This window comes from Dryas octopetala, chromosome 1, assembly GCF_963921425.1.
Source record: "Dryas octopetala chromosome 1, drDryOcto1.1, whole genome shotgun sequence".
Classification (NCBI taxonomy): domain Eukaryota; kingdom Viridiplantae; phylum Streptophyta; class Magnoliopsida; order Rosales; family Rosaceae; genus Dryas; species Dryas octopetala.
The window spans coordinates 29,597,194-29,609,893 of record NC_141366.1 but is presented as its reverse complement, the minus strand read 5'-3'; the positions used below and the strand labels follow the sequence as shown (position 1 = coordinate 29,609,893).

General features: G+C 36.2%; 1 pseudogene across 1 annotated transcript in view; it reads right to left on the bottom strand.

Moving 5' to 3' along the window:
- Positions 1-9,737: 9,737 nt before the first annotated feature.
- LOC147299611 (uncharacterized) overlaps positions 9,738-12,700 on the bottom strand; it is a 4,484-nt pseudogene continuing 1,521 nt past the window's right edge. The window contains exons 2-8 of the transcript XR_015123754.1: positions 12,253-12,608; positions 12,057-12,140; positions 11,283-11,734; positions 10,789-10,935; positions 10,514-10,674; positions 10,239-10,367; positions 9,738-10,035 (exon numbers count right to left, since the gene is read on the bottom strand). The product of XR_015123754.1 is annotated as an uncharacterized LOC147299611 (transcript). The remainder of the gene's footprint in view (positions 10,036-10,238; positions 10,368-10,513; positions 10,675-10,788; positions 10,936-11,282; positions 11,735-12,056; positions 12,141-12,252; positions 12,609-12,700) is intronic.

Sequence of the window (12,700 nt, the reverse complement as noted above, 5' to 3'; positions counted from 1 at the left end):
TTAGTAACTTAGTCCATAAAACTTACAAAACAAATACAAACTTACAAAGCAAACTAAGTAAAGTTTAAGATAATAAACAAAACATTACCTGCTTCAACACTTTCATAAAATTCAAGTTCTTCAAGACAAGGTTCATCTTCTAAATCCAAGTTGGAAATGTCATCTCCCCTCATCCAGTTTTGCATACAAATAATTTTACCTAATTATGAGTTTGGTTATACAATTATATATACCTGTTTTAATATTAATTATTTTTAGAATGAGGGGAATTAAAGCAAGGGAGATTCAGAAAGGCAATGCTTCCAATTAGCTAGTTTAATATTTCTGGATGATCCATACCACCCAATCATTGTGGTCAGGGAATTGTCCACGAGCTGCAGGACCTTGAGAACCTTGAATATTTCTGGATGTTCCTTTTTTGTTTTAACTTAGTGATTGGTCAAAATGACTAGTTTGCCATATTTTTTTCTTGGAGTTTAAGAAGTGATGACTTATTTATTCAAAACTACTATCTGGTTAGTATGGTTCTTTTGGGCACAGACTTTGTATATATATGTATACCTCAACGGAAGGGGCCTGTATATATATGTATGTATATATATATATTTTTTATTTGTTCTAACGGATGAAATGTGTTAAAGTATCTCTAATAGACTCCTCAAATTTGGCTCTTCAAATTTTACTTTGCTGACATATGTGGCAATTTGAAGAGCCAAATTTTTTACTTTAAAATTGTGAACTCTAACAGAGTCTTCAATTTTATTAATTTATTATCATTAAGATTGGAAGAGACAAATTAATATTTTAATATTTAAAGAGCCAAGTTCACTCGTTAAAATTGAACAGCTGACTTTGGATCCTTATTTTGAATAGCCCATTTGCAGAGATTGTTGGGTATGATTTATTTAATGTGGCACAACTAATTGTGCAACTAAAGACTTTTGTTGACTCTGTTGGAAATACTTTTAGTTATGGAAGAAGAGGAAGGATTATGGTGGAGGAGGGACTAGGGAGGGGAAGAGATTAATTGATACTCGCGGTTGTCAAAATATACTACCGCGAGGACTATGTGGCAAAATATACTGGATTACATTTTGTGGTAGTATTTGTCCAAAAAAAAAAAAAGAACTTTTTGTAGTAGTACTCGTCTCCGAATCATGGTTTATAACTCAAGTCATTGCATGCGTGCGTGTGCGTATGGTTTTTCTTCATTGATCTTATTTATCCTAGTAATCTTTAAATCTTCTTTCCAAATAATAGCAATTAATTAGCTAAATTTTATAGCGTACGTTTTATAACTAAAATTTATCACATTGAAGCAATATATTGAATTAGTAAGTAACTACTAGCTATTCAGTCATAAACCAATTAAATAATGGCTAATAGCTAGCTAGTCAGTCATACACCAATTAATGACCCACTTATTTCGAAATTAGTAAGTACCTACGAGCTAGTTAGTCACACCAATTCATGGCTAAAATATTCAATGAAGCCGCAAAACTATATTGTCCAAAATAAAAGGCTGCAAAACTATATATTGTTATTGTTCTTAATTAGGCTAGCTATCTATCTTTAGAAAGTAAGTAGCCACACAATGGGAGGAAAATCCCACAGGTCGGTCAGAAATATATGATCAGGATTATGCAAACTACAACATTAATGGAAAACCAGGATTGAATATAATGATGCGTACGTACATATTGAGTATTGACATCAAATTAAATTTGACATTCAAATTGAGGTACTACGAAAATATCAATCGATCACAAATTCACATTCAATTGACATCAAATTTATAATAGCTCTAAAAATCTGACATATATCCACCTTGCAGATCGATCGTTTAAGGCTGCTCTTCCCAAAATGATTAATCAAAACACAAGTACTAGATCATATTGCATATAGCTGCAGTCTTAGCTAGACAATTATTTACGAAGGAATCAAACACAAGTACTGGATCATATTGCATATAGCTGCAATCTTAGGTAGACTAGACAATTATTTACAAAGGAATTACAGTTTCCCGCAGCTAGCAGTGATCAATCCCCCATATCATCCTGCATGCATAAATAAGAAGTTACCGACTTAAACTTTTAGAGGTGAACATTAATTTAGGAGAAATTAAACTGCATATATATCTTTTACGTACCTTCAAATTAATGGCCCCATAGAGAAGTAAGAGCAGCATTGCAGCAGTGTAGGCATACACCATTCCCCACACGACCTCACCACGTAGTCCAAACTCCCTCTTCACAATGAACATCACAAGGCAGGCAGCAAACAGTTTGCCCGCCAGGCGCGCAGGCATTGTGGTTGCGTGCTCGTTCATAAACTGGTAGTCGAGCCATGGTTTCTGCGGGACCAGTAACAGCATGTCTTCTTTGTAAGCTGGCAAAAGTGTGAAAGCTGCAACTATTACAAAGACAAGTGCACCATAGACGCAGTAATTCATTATATTGAAGATGATGGTGTTTCCCAGGGGCTCAAGATGATAGTACTCTGCATTTCCTCTAAATCCAATTGCAAGATTGTTGAGTTCACGATCATAAATGTAGGCCCATACCAGAGATGCAATTACAACAACACAGATGACTGCAACGGCCTCCAAGTTCTTTTGTGCAAAGTAAAGTAGACTACTCCACGACCAGATTAAACCAACAATGAATATAATTGGCCCGATTACTGCCAAAGTGCGAAGTATGCCAACACGTCTCAATAGCCATGCCACAGTCATACCCAGTAATGGTGGCGCATAGACCTTTGACAGTATTACCATATTTCTCAGAAACTCCATCCAGATTGCTTCCAGTACTGATGGACCATCATTCAGACTGCTGTCTTCCTCCTTTGCATTGATTCCCTCAACACAGAGTAGCATGAGAGCGACCATGAACACAGCCATAATGAGCCTGCAGTACGAGCACGAGCACTCCATAATTAGAATACAAGGAACTCGATCAAAGGAAATTAAACAAGTTAGGAAGTGAGAAAATTAAACTAAGACGATCGATTAATCGAAGAGATAAACAATTAATAGTACAGAATAATGTTAGTATACACTCATCAAGAGCAAAGTAAACAGTCCAAGGCTCAGAGTCAGCAAAGTCAACTTAGGAATTTAACTAATCCAGCTGGGGGATGACAAGTGGTAAATTATGAGTGGTTAGAAGTATGATTCTGGTAGAATTAGTTTCTAGTTGTTTGTGGGTAAACCCACACCGATCCAACGGCTAATCCTGGCTGGACACGTGGCTGGTCAGACTTTGACCTCCACATCATTACTGCCCAGCACTTCCCCCACCAGCTCGGACCGGATCTCCATGTCGGGTCCACCATGTTCGGCCCAGTCCGAACCGATGATCTTCCAGGGGATTGAGCGCCCATCTTTCCACGGTCATTCCAGTTCGGCTCGGCTCGGCACCGGAGTGACCTCCTTTCGAGTTCTAACGTCGGCCAGTTAGAGCTCGGATGGACCCTTATCTCTCGGGTCGGCTCGGTCTGGAATCTCGTGCCCGATCCGATCACACATAGATTTCATGCATACGCATAAGGACATGTGTTCGGCTCGGCTCGGCTCTCCGCCGCCATTCCCGGGAAGATCACGTTGGGATGAACCGCCACACTTGAATGCACCTGACACAAATCTTCTGACAGATAGAATATCCAGTCTGCATTCATGACTACCGGGGGAGTTTGCCTGAACCTTCCAACCTTGCATTTAATGGAGCATTCATTGCAGCATTGAATGCTGAGGAGGTGAGCAGCTGAACATGCAACTAGTTCTGACCAGGCGCGTGGGTCACTGGCAACCTTTCATTCACATGCAGGTATCTTACCCATCAGGTTTTCCTTTGCTTATATATATATGTCAACTCATATGTGCAAAAAACAACATTATCAACGTACCCACAAGCACTTACACAAAAATTTCTACTCACCAAAGAGCTTACCCAACTTGCTGAGAATAACCCAGAACATTTGCCTTGTTCTTCCTATTTCACCCAAGTTCATCCTCTGTTCTTCCTCATCCACCATCAAACACCATCACTGACTTCATCATCGGAGCGTGTTTGGCTGGTACCACACCGGTCCATCTCCTTTGATCTTGTTTCTTTTGCAGGAAGATCTCAACCAACATCCACTTCATCATCCGGCAAAGCATCTGATCAGCCAGATCAGCTATTCTAAGTTGTTGCATCTACCTTACGAGAATTTGCATCAACACTAGTATAGACGGTTGTATCCAAAGCTTATATAAGCTGAAAAGAAAACAGAAAAATACAGAGAATTCTCTCGATCACTTTCTCTCAGGCCAAACACTAGTTAGGTTGTTTTTCTTCAAAAAAAAAAAGATCTAAATACACAATAAAGATTTACAAATCAGAGTTTCTAGTATAGTCGGTTGTATCCAAAGCTTATAGAAGCTGAAAAGAAAACAGAAAATACAGAGAATTCTCTCGATCACTTTCTCTCAGGCCAAACACTAGTTAGGTTGTTTTTCTTAAAAAGAAAAGATCTAAATACACAATAAAAATTTACAAATCAGAGTTTCTAGTATAGTCGGTTGTATCCAAAGCTTATATAAGCTGAAAAGAAAACAGAAAAATACAGAGAATTCTCGATCTCACTTTCTCTCACGCCAAACAGGATATACACAATAAAAATACACAAATCAGAGACAATCGATTAATTGAACAAATAAACAATTAATAATACAGAATAAAAGATCTAATTAACAGAGTAACACAATAAAAATTTAAAAACAGAGACGATCGATTAATCGAAGAAATAAACGATTAATAGTACAGAATAAAAGATTAAATTAGAACATACTCATGACGAATCCTCCTTCTGCGCAAAGCAGACCTCAGTTCATCCATGGAGATGGAGGTTGAAAATCGTCTCAGAGTTGATCGCAGCTTATCGTAAACTTCGAAATTGCAATTAAAGAATTGTTAAATGATCGAAGACGATAAGGTTCGCAAGCTATATAATTGCAATCAATGAATTCACAGTGCCGGTGCGTGCGGATTTCATACCTCGAGAGCTTTCCATCTCTTCGACTCTGAATCACTCTCTGGTTCGTTGCACAAATGTGAATAATCAGGAGGTACGGTGCGTGTGAAGGTATTTATAGATTGAGTGGCCGTTGTTCTAGAAAATTCATTGTTTGTTATTTTAGCGGGAAGATTTCTCTGTTTCTTTTTTTTTTTTTTAAATGGGGACGCCGAAGCGGTAGTTTTGGTATTTTCGCCGGTTCTCAAATGAGCACTCGCTCGTCGACACGTGTTCACTTTCCGTCTGCATACCGCTTGAGATCTACGCGCCGCTACTCCGTTAATCAGCACAACTGCCTCCCTGGGTCACTAAGGCACTCACGCAACTCACCTGTACTCCGTAATTCAGTTTTCTTCTCACTTCCAATAATTTACTTTCTTTTTACTCTTTTTACAACTGAACTACTTTGGTGCTGGAGCTTGCCTCAGCTTTGAAGCATCTTATTCCACGTGGCAAAAACCACATCTAAATAGCTGATGACACTTAAATTTTATTTTCACCTCTATCTCTGTTCTTCAACTTACGTTTCTAATCTTAAGAAAGGTTCGCACAACAAAAATCTTAGTATTGGATTTTGGCTACCAAAAACCAGCATCTAATTTCATATCGTCTTTAACCCAACAATTAGAGATGAGTTGCAGAGATCAAAAGAGCCAATTCAGAACTCATTATCTCATAATCCAAAAAATCGACATAAAATGAAGATGAATTCCATCCAACTATCTTTCACAGGAATTTCACCCAAACCAGCATCATTGAGAACGTAATCTAAAAACGAGTTTTTTTGCTAACTAACATCCCTTAACATTAACTATATTCCACAATTCTCTGGCCTATTTTACCATTACCCAATCATTTTATTCAATTGTTTAGTGAATTATCAATTAATCCCATGAAAATTAATACTCAAATTTGTTTATTTTTGTCAAAAGTGAGATACCCACTTGACAATGAGGAGAGACAAAACAACAAAAAATCCTTTACCATTATCTGTTGGGAAGGATGAGTAAAAAACCAGAAAAATCTGTTTTCGAAATGAGGTTCAGAAACAATCTTTTAAAGAGAGGGATGAGTAGACAAATATCCAGGTTCAGGAGAGGTTGTAGCTTTTCGTTTTCTTTTGGGCTCGAGAGAAGTTACATATTACAGAAATTAAGAAATGGCCAAATTGCATTTTTGGTCCCTGTTCTTTGGTCCCCTTTTTTTAATTTTGGAAATTTAGTTTCGTATTTTTCATTACGTTTGTAATTAGGTTTAAATCATTAATTAAGTTTAAATTCTTAGTGAAAATATGACGTAGCAAGGATATTTTGGACATTTTAAATAACATATGAGTGAAACTTATTTAACCGAGCGACGTTACCCAATCACAGTTGGACACATGTATTTTTTTTCTTAATTATTTAAGTTTTTGTTTTTTCTTTATTTCTTAATTATATTTTATTTAACCTTTTAAATTTGTTATTTAGATCATATTAATCATTAAATCTCTAAAATATCCATTCATATCCGTTGTCACATTATATTTCCGTATAAAAAATAAATTGAGTTAATAGTTTGGACTTAATTGCAAATATAATGAAAATACGAGACTGAAATTACCAAAATTAAAAGAAGAGCAAATTATCTGTAAGTAACTCAATTATACATTGATTTTCAATTTAGTACCCCAACTTTAAAAATTTGACAAAAAATACCTCAACTTTCATTTTGTGTCAAAATAGTACCTCCGTTAGTTTTTCTGCCAAATAAACCGTTATCTGCTGACGTGGCAGATGTATTTTCGTCTTTTTCCCCACATTTAAAAGATAATAATATTTTATTGGCCAAAAAATGATAATAATAATATTTTTAAAATTTTTGAATAAAAAAAAATTCTTAAAAATTGTGTGGGGTAGGTGGACTGTACGGGGTAGGGTGGGGTGGGGCAGGGCTGGGCTAGGGCTGGGCTAGGGCTGGGGCTAGGGCTGGGGCTAGGCGGGACGGGTCTGCGTGGGTGAAGGGGAAGGGGTGGGTCGAGTTTGGGGGGAGCTGGTGGGGTGGAGGGAGGTGGGTCAGGGTTGGCTACTGGGCACATTTGTAGTAGATGTGCCATGTCCCTAACAGTAATGTGTCAGGTCATGTCTGCAAGTCATGTCTGCGCATTTGTCAAGGGAAGACACAGTTACTACTTGAATCTGTGTCACTGTGTGTGACACAAATATCAAGGTTGTGCCCCATCTTTATGAGTAACACCATTACCGGTCACAAACACTACCATTACCGGTCACAAACACATAATTGTGCCTGCAGCGTTACCAATGACATTAGAGCATGATTAATTGTGTTTTTTTGAAACAAATGACACAAATATAAGCTTGTGCTTTGTAAAGTTTTTTCTTGTAGTTTGACTTTTGGACCTATAGAGATTTAACCCATATGATAGAATGACGGGTTGAAATGTTGATGACTATACTGTACTTCTGCTTTAGACTTCGGGTGTTCTTGGTTTGAGTGGCCAGTATGTAATTTTTAATTTTCAGTTGATGACTTCATGAAAGCTTCATTATACTAAGCAAGCGGTGTGATTTTTGACTTGTCATTTGTGACTGTCAGTGAGCAGTGGCAATCATAGTTAAGTTACGACTGCATGACAATGGAACTACACAACTCAATCAATAAAATGCACATAAAAGAATGAGAAAAGCCAATGTAACCCTGATATAGAATATCTTAATACTACACAAATGGAACTACACAACTCTTAGTTTCGGATATAGAAAGATAAAGATGAATTTCAAGTTGTTCTGCTTGATAGTCACAGGTTAAATTTCCTTCTTAGAGTGTATACATTTAATGTATTTGTTTAATGCAAAACCCCTTTTTGTGTGAACTTTTATGTTAAACATCAAGGTATTTTAAGTTAAACTTAGCTTTTCTGAATCTCAGTCACAACTTCAGATTTTGTTAATTAGTTGTTATATGAGTTTTGGGGGTGGTTTATGTGTACTTTCTATAGTTTTCATGTTGGAGTTTAGGACTTTAGGACTTTAGGGTCTATCTTTTGGGAACCTAAAATTATCTGTTTCAATATCAGTCACTCACTCACACTTTATATTTAGTTATGACTGCAGGACAGTCACAACTTCAGATGCACTTGTGACTGCAATTCAATCACAACTAAATTTAAAGTTGTGACTCCTAGATTAATTATTTTTTAAAAAATTTATAGCACAATATAGTATAAATTAGGTTCAAAACAATTACTTTACACAAAAGAAGACTTTAGTACATTACAGTGAGCGCCACAAGGGTTTTGAATTTTGATGTCAAATTGCGACTTTGTATTTGCAGGTACATTCGGTTTTCATTGTGACTTCTTGTCCATGCTCATGACAAGTTTGTATCCTTTTAATATCTTCTAAACTATGGTTTTCATTTGCATGCTAGACTATGAATTTTTTATTTTTCAAGTTCCTTTTTATTCTTGTAGTATAGTTGATAAAGTTGTCACTAATTGGATTATTTATTTAAAAAAAAAATGTATGATAATATAGTATAAATAAGGGTAAAATCAATAGTTCTGCACAAAAGAAAACTTGGTGAAGTGGTTGATGGCGTGCATTCCTCTTGGATGAGAGTGGTTCGAATCCCCTTTATTTCAATTGCTAATTTATCTTTTTGTGTAATGTCAACTAGAGCTTGGCTGGAGGCTAGCCGGACACTGTTGCCAGAAGTAGGTGGTCGGAGGTCAGTCACGTTGCTAATGTGGGAAGGGTAGATTGTACAAGTAAATAGAGAACTGTTGAAGACTTTTTAATTTTATTGAAGTTTGACTATTTAACTGGTATTTAATTTAAAATATTATTTAATTTTGATATCTAAATTAAAAATCATTCAAATTTGGTATTTAAAGTCGATGAATCTTTAAATATATCAACTAAATATAACAATCAATTAATATTGATGTTTGCTAATAATAGTGGTGATGGGAAAAAAAAAAAAATTAAATGCAATCTTCTTGGTGGCTATTGCATATGGGCTAAATGAATTAATAACATTTTTCGTATTTAATATGCATAATAATATTTATTTCTTGAAAAAATATTATTTTTATTAAATGATCAGGCTGGGTCGGTCCATTCTAAGGCCACAAATGTAATGCACAAGCCTTACTCTTGACACAATGGGCCAAGTTAGGCCCGCCCAAAACATTGGGCCGGGCCAGCCCATAGCCCTAAAAAAAGGTTGGATTCGGGCCAGCCCATCGGGCATGGGCTATTTTCACAGGCCTAAACATACCGAACCACCCTCCTCCCTCCCTTCCTAATTTAGTTAGTCTCCTGCCTTGTTCGATACCCATTTTTTATAAAAGGGATGTTAACACTCGAAAAATGAAAATTCTATTACATAAATCGACCACACACAAAATCAGATCCTCTCCTCAACAATTTCGGTGCTGAGCTTGTCTCAACTTTTAATAGGAACCATTTATCAAGATCTATGTTGTCACAAATTGATTTTTAATATCTTACACTAAATACGACATCGTTTGAATTTTATTTTTTCTAATCTTTCTTCACTTCCTCTCTCCATCCTCTCTACATATCTTCACAGTCGACTGAATTCCATCTCTGCAAATAATATGAAGCAAAGCGCCTATACTAGTTTGATCTCAAAAATTTTGATAATTGATTCACTAAATCAAAGGGTTTAAACAATTGTTTCACTCTCACCTCTTTCTTAAGGCCAAAGTACATTTTTTGTTCTAGTACTTTCACAAAGTTTCCAGATTGGTCTCCATTCTTTTAATTTTGACAATTTCAGTCTCGTACTTTCATTATATTTGCAATTAAGTCCAAACTTCTTTTCAGAAGAACTCAGACTGAGATCCTCAGGATTAGCCACCCCAGCCATGATCTTTAGCCTTTCTCTAAAAGGTACAGTGGAGTCCTTTGCAAATCCTTTAACCTTCTCCGTCTCATCATCAACCAATTTCTGAAGCAATATTCAAATGGATCAACAAACTGAGTATGCCAACGAAAAGTAATTGGTTTTAGATCACATTAATAAGTGAAAGTACATCAGAATAAAATGAAGGACTAACTGCTACATTCCTATCTAGAAGAAATGTTATACTACAACATCATATGATTATGTAACTTTTTTAAATGGCCAAATGCAATTCAAAATGAAGTTACCTTGATGCTGTCCTGGAATTGGGGAGAGATGTCTCTATCAAAATTCTCAGAAACTTTAAAATACATTACAAGACACATCCCCTCTCCATCACTATCACCAAGGAACATTGCAGCAGGATAAGTAGGCAACTGCAACAAGGCGCAGAGCAAGGTCATGAGAAACTTTTGAGGAACCACCTTTTTTTATATAAATGGCACATATTGATGTTCTAGATATTGACAGCAATATAACTATCGGATAAACATACCAACATAAATCAGTTCTAAGAAAATACCTGTATATTTAAAATGAGGAGTGGAGGCACTTTTCCATCTGCTTTCACTTTTGGAAGCTCAAGATGTTGGGCAATGTGATGTATCTTCTTTGGGCAGACAAATAAATCAACACCTATTGGAGTATCAGGACTGTAGTTTGGAGCAGGTGCCTTTCGTTTATCTTTGGGTGGATCAACATAAAGTAATATCCTTATTAAAGCAAAGAAAAACAGAGCAGAGAAACTAGTTGCAAATGTCTAAATTCAGTTAAGGTTGGTTTTAAAAAGTAAAAAGCCAAAATCATACTTGAAATAGTTCTCGCCACGGAGTTTAAAAGTTGAGGGTGGAATCTCAGACCAAGATCCTGAAGTCGGCTTCTCTACTCTACAACATGGAATGATATATCCTGGTCTAGGACGATACAGAAACCTTTTTGATTGACCTGCAGATATATATTATCATTGAGAATGTTCAATAATACAAATGTTATGTTATGTAATATGGAAAATACACTAAATATCAGACAACCAAATTTCCCATCGAAACATGGCAAAATGAAACAGCTTTGTAATAAAAGTAAGTGCAAACCAAGATAACACATTCTATAAATCAGGACACTTAGTGTACAAGTATAACCAGCCATGAAACATGCTAAATTGGCCATTAAGATACGGAGACTGGGAGTGAATGAGAGAGGGCTTGACCTTGAAGACAGCAGAAATGTACAATAATCCCAAAATTCTAAAATTTCTTTCTACTCATTGAAAATTGAATTATTTGAATACTTACATTGTTCAATGGTTTCTTCCGCATCACAGGATCTTCTCTTAAAAGAAAGCCTGAAAACTGCTGATGGCCTTCTTTGAGACTGTGGACCCAAACTCTGTGTGTTTAGAATCTTATCGTTGAAACTCACAGAAGGTACCATTCGAGATATGCTAGATTTCAGGGTATTGTCTTGAATTTTCTCATTGGAATCACATTGATCCTCTCTAAGTCCTTTAAAGCTCCAATATGAGTGATCTAGTATCTTCTTCCTATCTAATCCCTGGGTACTAATCACATTGATTCCCTGCGTTCATCTTTGCCCATGAACTTGTCTGATAAACCATCTAATTTCATATAGCTTTGGTATTCTTCATATTTACACCCATTATCCACAAAGCATGAAGATCTTTCGTACTGAAGTAATTGACCACTTGAGATATTCCCAATTGCATTGCCCGCTAATGGAAAACCATCTGTGGAATAAGTGAAGAAAATTTAAAAAATATTCCTTTTACCAATAAGTAGCTCAATATAAAAAAACTTCATATATCAAACAAAAGTACAAAGCAGTTATAGGTGTTCCACAATCGAACAAAAAAAGACTTATGTAGCAAACTGAGACTGGTAGAGACCTCAATCAATTAAAACCACCAAGAACACTCTACATATTGTATATACAAAAACTGACATGAACAGTAGTATGTTAATGACCCTAAGGCATTTGGTAGACGCAGTAAATGTAGTAAGAAGAAAAATGTTATTTTGTATATGTAATTAGAAGCTGATGGCCATTACCTCCATGTATACTAATAAAGTCATCATCCGAGTCAGACTCCAGAATACCGACAGAGTCAAACCAAGATTCCTCTTGGCAAATTACTGCAAAGAAATAACTTTAAAATGTCAGATTCAAGAGCTAACTATTTTTCTAGTCAGTACTTTTGAGTTTTGGCCAAAAGAAAGAGACATTCCAGAAAAAGAGAACACAAACCATTTGCATCATATTGACTATGGTGCCGTTGCAGCTGGGTGAGATGGAATGCCGAATTAGAAACCTTAGATCTTCTGCAGGTAGTTGTTGCGCCGTTCTCAAAGTCCATATGAACAAACTCACTGACAGCATAATCAGTTACACGAGCTCCTGCATCACTATTTCTGTTCTTGGTACCATCAGGGGCAGAGCAGGTTATCTTTCCACGACGTCTGCAGATACGCTGACCCAGTTTTTTCCGTGATTTAGTTGTTTTGGATGGCGCTGACATGCAACTCCCCATTGCAGCTTTAATTTAGATCATACAAGTCCCAACTACAGTGATGTCCAACTTGTGTGCCTGCAAAATGAAATAACTGAAACAAACTACATCAGATAAGAAAAAAAATAAAGATTTCTAGGAAAGTAGTTCCTATCATCATAAAAGATCACGAGAAGTGAGAACACA